The sequence below is a fragment of the Choloepus didactylus genome, chromosome X (genome assembly GCF_015220235.1).
Source record: "Choloepus didactylus isolate mChoDid1 chromosome X, mChoDid1.pri, whole genome shotgun sequence".
In the NCBI taxonomy this organism is placed as follows: domain Eukaryota; kingdom Metazoa; phylum Chordata; class Mammalia; order Pilosa; family Megalonychidae; genus Choloepus; species Choloepus didactylus.
Window position 1 is genome coordinate 55,650,420 of NC_051334.1, and position 9,003 is coordinate 55,659,422.

At 38.4% G+C, this 9,003-nt stretch overlaps 1 protein-coding gene and 1 pseudogene across 1 annotated transcript in view; one reads left to right on the top strand and one right to left on the bottom strand.

The window, feature by feature from the left end:
- The window catches only part of LOC119522153, a 32,399-nt gene that overhangs the window by 23,050 nt on the left and 346 nt on the right, over positions 1–9,003 (top strand). The window lies entirely within an intron of this gene.
- On the bottom strand, positions 1,062–2,803 carry LOC119522643 (annotated as a pseudogene).

Below are 9,003 nucleotides of genomic sequence, written 5' to 3' on the forward strand. Positions count from 1 at the left end.
TAATAACTATACTTGTCACACATCTGCTTTCAGTCAGTTTGTCAGTGAGTCCAGTGCAATGTTAAATTCTACTCTTAGCTTTTACATGCATTTCCCATTGCTTCTGTGCCCATCTCAGAGATGCTTAAAGTTTTGCTTTTCTTCTTTCAGGCTGACATTCTTCATCCATTCAGCTGGTTTTATACCCCAATCTTGTTTGATGAGAGGAAGTGCACTTACCACCTCATGCTGCAGAAATTTCTCTGCTCTTGAGGTCACAATCATCTTCTTGAGTAAGGGTCAAGTTGCTTCATGGAGAAGCATTTTTTGTGTGTGTGCCTTAGCAGCTCACAACTTTGCACGCCATCTATCCTGTGACAGTGGGATACATAATGACAGTCCACGATTATATCCTTTCATGTTCTGGGAACTTGTTATGTTTGTTTCCCTCTTCCTTGGAGAGTGGGATTCAGCCTGTCCTAGTGTTGTTGTTGTTGTTGTTGTTTTAGAATTTAGAACTTTATTATAAACATTTCCAGAGTATATACTGATTTTGTATCAGGACTCTGATAACTCTTAAAACTATATGTAATCTAAGCTTGATATTATAATGTATCTGATTTTCCAACCTAGAATATATACTGCAAGTTAGATGTAACAGAGAAAAGCAAATCAGTCTAAATTGCTTCATAGAGAAACCAACAAACATAAAAATACCCCACCAAAACTAAAACAAACCCAATCAAGAAATAGATTCTGTAAAGCTTATTAATCCTCCAATTTATAATAAATGACCTCCCAAGGGAAACAATTCCACTATCATAGCAATTTGATGAATAAAAGCAGAGCGTCTCTCATTAAGGGAAATTACATTATATGTAAGAAAGGTGTAATAATAATGCTTCTAGAAAATGAGGAAAAGTAATTTCTGTGTTGGGCAGCAAGCCTTCTGTTCACTTGGCCTTTGGTAGAAGTTGAAGTACCTAGTCACATAAGAAAGGTTACATGAACACAAGTATCATGAAACCAACTCTCTCAAGTATTTTTTTCAGTTCAACTTTGGGAGAACCAAATAAATAGCTTCAAAATCCAAGGATAGACTGGTGCCAAAGCATTTCCTCCTCTGTCCTTTCTTGGCCCTATTCCTTTTTCTCTTTTGTATGCTTACATTCCTCTTTCTTAGAGGCTATATCTTGGGTTTTTTCTCCTTTTGATTCTTAAGCTTTTCTGTACTGACACTGACTGTTTCCATCTCTGCTTGCTTTCTTTGAATGTTCTTGTGTGTGTGTGTCAAAATCCATTTCTTCATAACTTTTTCTTCTTTTGTTTGAGCTGCTGCTCTTCTTTTTCGCTGTCTTCCTCCTAGTGCCCTTTTCTCTTTTGATGTGTCTGTTTATGACTGGCTTGATGGGAACTGGTACTGTTTTCTAAGGAGAGGCACTTGTAAACTCTAGATTCAACACTGTAGGAGCCACAGTTATATTCTTGCGGACTAACGTTCAGGGGTACTGGTTTTTCTGAGTAGTCTCTGGGGAGTTGACAGTAGTTCAGAGAATCTGGTCTCAGTCTGCTCTCATGAGCTGGTAGACACTAAGGTAACCAGTTTTCTACTTTGTGAAATATTATATGATCATCGGTAAGTCTGGACAGTTTCAGGTGGGAGTCTTTGCTCAAACATTCTATTTCTGGATCTGGAGTTAACCTCTTCTTTGTACCCATATGTTTCTTTTTTTTTTTACTCAAATTTTTTTTAAATGTAATTTTATTGAGATAAATTCACATACCATACAATCCATTCAAAGTATATAATCCATCGTTCACAGTATCATCACATAGTTTGTGCATTCACCATGATCACTTTTAGAACATTTGCATTACTCCAGAAAAATAAAAAGAAAAAAGAGAACCCCAAACATCCCATACCCCTTCCTCTGCCCCTTTGTTGACGCCTAGGCTCTATCCAATTTTAAGACTCACAATACAGATAGGTTCACTAAGACAGTGTAGTATTGTCAGAGATAGATACATAGATCAGTGGAACAGAATAAAACAACCAGAAGTAGATCCAAACAAACATTGGCAACCTATTTTTTTTTTTTTGCTATATAGCTATTACAATCATTACTAAAGATCAGAGCTACAGCTCAATAATTTCCAGTTATTTCCTTCTATCCTAATACACTAGAAATTAAAAAGAAATATCTATATAATGAATCAGTAGTCATAATCATTTGTTAAATCCTAATTTCTCAGTTACATCTCCTCCCTCTCATTTAATCATTCTCTCAGTCTTCAGGGATATCTGGGCAAAGACCATTCTAACTTCTTCATGCTGGAAAGGGGTGTTGACCTTATGGGGTAGAGGAATGAAACTGGTTGATGTTCTTGGAGAGACTGGTACCTCTGGGTTTCAGGGCTTATCTGGCACAGGATCAATCTGGAGGCCTAAAGTTTCTGAAAGAATAGACTTACTGTGACAAAAACTTTTATAGCGACTTAGATAGAGCCCATGGCACTCCCTAAGGTTGTCATGACTACTGTTGGTTGGGGCTTGGCATACTGAGGCAATTTGCAATATCTGGCTGAAGCTTGCATTAAGAGTAACTTCCAGAATGACCTCTTGACTCTATTTGAAATCACTTAGCCATGGAAACTTTGTTTTGTTCCATTTATTTTCCCCCTTTTGAAACCCATAGCTTTCTAAATAGTCCTCTCTCATCTTTCTGAAAGAAGTCTTTGGCTCTAAGCCTCTGACTTTCTGCACTTTGATATAATCTTCAAGTTCTTCTTGAAAAGAGTCATATGTTTTCTTTGAATGCTTCATTAGGTTGACAACGAGGGATTCTCCTTATCAGACTGAGAACTTAGTGGAAAAATCTGATCATATTTGCCCATTAAGTGCTTCATGTTTTTTTAAAATTTTTTAAATTTTTATTTTTTTAAAAATTTTATTGAAATATATTCACATACCATACAATAATCCAAAGTGTACAGTTGTTCACAGCATCATCATATAGTTGTGCATCATCACAATCAATTTTTCAACATTTTCATAACTCCAAAAAATAAAAATAAGAGTAAAAAAGAACACCCAAAACATCCCACACCCCACCTCCCCCCTATTATTCATTTACCGTTTGTCTCCATTTTCTACTCATTTATCCATATACTTGGTAAAGGAAGTGTGAGCCATAGGTTTTCACAATCACACGGTAACGCCATATAAGCTATATAGTTATACAGTCGTCTTCAAGAATCAAGGATACTGGATTGAAGTTCAACAGTTTCAGATATTTCCATCTAACTATTCTAATAAACTAAGAACTAAGAGATATCTATATAATGCATAAGAGTTACTTCTAGAATGACCTCTCGACTCCATTTGAAATCTCTCAGCCACTGAAACTTTATTTTATTTAATTTCTCTTCCCCCTTTTGGTCCAGAAGGCTTTTCAAATCCCACTATGCAGGGTCCAGGCTCATCCCTGGGAGTCACTTGACGTTGCCAGGGAGATTTACAGCCCTGGGAGTCATGTCCCACATAGGGGGGAAGGGTAGTGAGTTTACCTGCTGAGTTGGCTTAGAGAGAGAGGCCACGTCTGAGCAAAAAGAGGTTCTCGGGGGGTGACTCACAGGCACAATTATGAGTAGACTTAGCCTCTCCTTTGCAGTAACAAGCTTCATAAGGGCAAGCCCAAAGATCTAGGTCTCAGCCTACTAAACTGGTAGTTCCCAATGTCTGCGAGAATATCATGAATTCCTCAGCTGAGGAAGTTCAACATTTCCACATTTTTCCCTAGTCCCTCAAGAGGGCTTGCAAATACTTTTTATTCTCTGCCCATATTACTCTTAGGTTGTATTGGGACTTCCTGTAAAAACCAACAAGATCTCACTCCCTAGTCAAGGTTCCATGTAATTATGGTATTTGAGTAAACTGACCTTACCAGTTAAATTGTATAGTGTGCTATAGAAAATATAGATTTTGCACCAAATAAACATCTCTTTCTTTGGTCCCACACAGGAGGCAAAGTTTTAAAACACAGTTAATAATCATTCTCTACCCTTTAGTCTGATCTACCTCAATCTCAACCAAATCCATTTCATTCACATCTCCAAAGGAAGTCTGAGCTCCTTTTCAGCCTCTTTAACAGTTGATTCATGGAGCAATGCCAACACTCACAGCTGCCGAACTCTGGCTCCAAGTCCCATTCGCTACACAGATACTGGAAGCTCCAGGTCAAACACAAACAGCTCAGCATCTCAAAATTTAGAAATAACTGTTACAACTCATGAATAAATATGACTGCTGTAAGAGCTTACAATCTAGGAACCTTTACATAAGCCTTCCCCTGACAACCCATGCTCCCAGATTCAATTCTCAGAGTTTGCACATTATTATTAGTCCATATGGCTGAGGTGTTTCTCTTTTCATTTCTGGCTTATTTTACTTAACTCAAGGTCCATTCACTTGGTTGCATTCCTCACAACTTCATTCCTTCTTCCCGCTCCCTCATGTAAAAACATTCTAATTTTTATACCTTTAATCACACTCATTGACCACTCTAGGTTTCACTAACTTATACAGTCCCAGTCTTTATCTTCTATCTCTCCTTCTGGTGTCATATATACCCGTAACCTTCTCCTTTCAACCATATTCACAGTCATCTTTTTTCAGTGTACTTACAATATTGTGCTACCACGACACAGTATTGTGCTATCCATTTCTGGATCTATACAATCAATCCTCTAGAACATTCTATACTCCTTCAACATCAAATGCCTGATCTCTTCCATCTTTCTATCTCCTGATATCTTCATTTCTACACTCTTCTCCAAACCTCTCTCTCCTGTCTTTTCCTATCTGTCTCTAGCACTCCTTTTAGTGTTCTCCACTCTCAAATTTCCCTCATCAATGTTAGGCCATATTAGTGAGACCATACAATATCTGTTCTTTTGTTTCTGACTAATTTCATTCAACGTAATGTCTACTGTCTATCATTTTGCCTTTGGATTTTATTTGTCATATCTTATTTTATTTTTTCCTCTTTTTATCCCTACTGATAGTCTTCGTTTCTATACTCTTCTCCAAACCTCTCTCTCCCATCTTTTCCCATCTGCCTGTAGTGCTCCCTTTAGCATTTCTTATAGAGCATGTATCATGTTCACAAATTCTCTCAGTGTCTGTTTGTCTGAAAATATTTTAAATTCTCCCTCACTTTTGAAGGACAGTTTTGCCAGATATAGAATTCTTGGTTGGCAGTTTTTCTCTTTCGGTATCTTAAATATTTCATACCATTGCCTTCTCGCCTCCATGGTTTCTACTGAGAAATCTGCATATAGTCTTATCAAGTGTCCTTTGTATGTGATGGATCGCTTTTCTCTTGCTGCTTTCAGAATTCTTTCTTTGTCTTTGACATTTGATAATCTGATTATTAAGTGTCTTGGTGTAGGTCTATTCAGATCTATTCTGTTTGGGGTATGCTGCGCTTCTTGGATCTGTAATTTTATGTCTTTCATAAGAGATGGAAAATTTTCAGTGATTATTTCCTCTATTATTCTTTCTGCCCCTTTCCCTTCTTTTGTTTTGTCCTTAAGTTCCCGGAGATGTTGCTCGTATTTTTCCATTCTTTTCTCTATCTGTTCTTTGTGTGTAGGCTTTCAGTTGCCTTGTTCTCCAGTTCCTGAGTGTTTTCTTCTACCTCTTGAGATCTGCTGTTGTATGTTTCCATTGTGTCTTTCATCTCTTATGTTGTGCCTTTCATTTCCATAGATTCTGCCAGTTGGTTTTTCGAACTTTCAATTTCTACCTCATGTACGCCCAGTGTTTTCAATATATGGGTCATCTCTTTCACCATATCTTCCCTAAACTTTTTGAATTGACTTAGTATTAGTTGTTTCATTCCTGTATCTCAGTTGAAGTGTAAGTTTGTTCCTTTGACTGGGCTATATCTTCATTTTTCCTCATGTGATTTGTAATTTTTTGTTGTCTAGGCATCTGGTTTCCTTTATTACCCCAATCATATTTTCCCAGACCAGATGGGCCCAGGTTCTCAGGAGGAGACTGTATTCAATATCAAATTTCCCTAAGGGTGAGACCCAGCAGATTGTCAGACTTTCCTGTGAGACCTCTAGATTTTGTGCTTTCCTGTCCTGCCTAGCAGGTGTTGCTTATGAGCCCGCAACTCCCTACTGGCGTAAAGAGGTGCTGTGCATTTAATTCTCAGTGGACCCTGTCCTGGCCAGGAACCCAGGGTGTCAGAAGCCAAGCTTAGGCTGTTTCTGTTGTTTTTCCCCCCAGGGCCTGGGGTCTGCATTCTCTGCATTCTCTGTGAGAGGGCCACCACTTGAGCTGCCCCCCTCCCTTCTTATGGGGGACAAGCCCTTTAGGGAATTGTCTCCTACACTTGTGTTTTTCCTTTGACTCTCTATCTTAACTCCACCTTTCCTGGGTCAGTGCTGACAATTGAAACTGCCCGAGGCTTTCTCTAATGAGCTACTTAGAATGAGAGAGGAAAAAAAGGAAAAAAGCAAGAAGTCCCCTTTTCAGAGCCAGTCCCCAGCCCTCCAGACCACCAGGCAAGAACCAGAGTTGGAAATGAGAGTAGGGGTTTTGGTTTGGGGTGAAGGGAAACGTCTAGAAATGGATCGTTGGAAGGTGATAGCACTGCAACATTCTAAATGTGATTAATCCCACTAAGGGAATGCTAGGGAGGGGTGGAATAGGAAGATTTAGGCTATATATATCTTTCCACAATTGAAAAAAAAAATAAGACGGTCTAAATAGATGAAAATTAAATGCCAAGGATGATCCTGGAAGGGATCTGAGGTCGGAGGAGAGGAGGCTCAAAGGGACACAGATGGGACACAAGGAAAAAAAAAAAAAAAAAGGAAATATAGAATGTAAGCTTTGTATCAGTGTTGAATTTCTTGAACTTCTTAGCTGCGTTTAATGAGATTGCATAAAATAATGTTCTTGTTCATGGGAAAGGTATATGTGAATTATATTGTTTGTTCAAAGATATGTGCAGCTTGCTCTTATATGTTCAGAAGACAGAGCAATAGATGATGGGTGTTAGGGAGGGAGGGAGAGAGGGAGGGAAAGAAAGAGACAGTGGTGTGACAGGATCTTAAAGGTGATGGATCAGGGTATCGGGGGAGGGGGGTCGGGGTATGATGGAATTCTATGTAGGGGGTTTGTACTGTTTTTACAACTGTTCCTGTAAGATTGAACTTATTTCAAAATAAAATTTATTATTAATTAAAAAAAAAAAAAAGAACCAGAGTTGGTACCCAATTCTTTGTGCCCTTTTTCTTCGACACAGACCTTTTCCAGTATTCTGAGCTCAGCGGACGACAAAAGCCCCTCTTTTTATTTATTTATGTATTTTTTTTTCCTGTTAGCCCTGCTGCCTCTCTGCTAGGATAAACCTCTGGTTTCCTTTCCTGCTTGCTCTGGGTTTACCTGTGCTCGTAGCATGTATTCAGTAGTCAAAACTTCTTAATTAAAACTGCAGTTGGAGCTTTTTGAGCTACAAGCTATATTCCCTTGCTCCCAGCAGGGACTGCTTCTTTTTCCCACAGTGAAGTTTTGCAACTCAGCCTGCTGTGCCAGTGGGGAAGGGGCACCAGCTTGCAGTTTGGTGAGCTTTACTTACAGTTCCATCCTGCAATCGCAGCCGTTACACCCGTTCCAGGCTTGTGTATGATGTTGTCTGGTCATGGATGTCCCCCATCAGTTTTCCAGACTATTTTCGAGTTGTTCCTGGCTATTTACTAGTTGCTTTAAGGGACTAGCTAAATTCTACACCTCCCTATGCCGCCATCTTGCCCTGCCTCTCTGTCATGTTCTTTGGAAGCAAACTGTCCTCTGTTACTATCTAGTTAAATCTGTAGAGGGAAGGGATATTGTAATCCACATTTATTTTCTAAGAAGTGTTTTCTGAAAGTTTGCCTATGAAGCTTTTCTCATTTTCAAATAAATGTATAAACCACATTTTGAAAACTGGAGTTAAAAGGGGAAAAAAAGTACCTATTACAACATAAAAGAGAATTTTAGCATTTTTCCTCCTGGGATTTGTGAGAGAGTGTGTGTGTGTGTTCTCTTTGTGTTTAGAATCCTTTTCAAATCTACTTTCTAAATATGTATGCCAGTCTTTTCCATATAGTATTTAATGTTTTGCAGTTTTACTATAAATAAGTAATAAGTGCTCACTGTAGAAATTTGGAAAATATAGCAAAGTATTAAAAAGGCAAATTCATAATGACAGCACACAAGATAGTCATCTCCTTTTTAACCTCTTCTATGCCTAATTTTTTCATTGTTAACATCATAGATTATGTAGAATTTTTTACTGCTGTCACTAAGAAAATGTTCCTCTGATTACTTATCAGTCATTCCTTTATTGTTGGGCATCAGATTTTCTTGTTGTTTGATGTTATAAATTTGTGGTGTATAGTTATCCTTATGTATGTCTCTGATTATTTCCTAGTGGTAGAATTCCTGTGTCTTTTTTTTTTTTTCACGCTCTTGTTCTGTTGCCAGTTTGTTTTCCAGAAAGGTGGGACCAATTTATACTTCTGTATATGAATCTCAGTCTTTCAGTTATAATGACCCTGTTAATTAAAGTAATCATCTACTTCCATTTTTGTTTTAGAGGATGGGATTGAGAGCATTCGTCTTTACCGTGAAAAATACAAGACCCAAAATGTACTTGGCAGTGCCCATTAGGCCAAACTTGGCTGTCTATTCCTAGGTAACAAGTACTGCATTTACTATACTGACAGAGAATACAGTAAAATGTGTAGACATTATTATGTGGTAGGGGGTGTTGGAGGTGTCCTTCCCTCCTGCCTTCCCCGTCTTGCCTTAACCTTTATGGCTTCTCTCATATTTGTTGCCACACCCTGATGAGAATATCAACTGCCTGAGGAGACAATAGAAGATAATCCTATGGTGAGGTCTTCCTCATCTTTCTTCTGTCCAACTCTCCCTATATGCTATCATTCTTCCTTCCATGTCTCTAG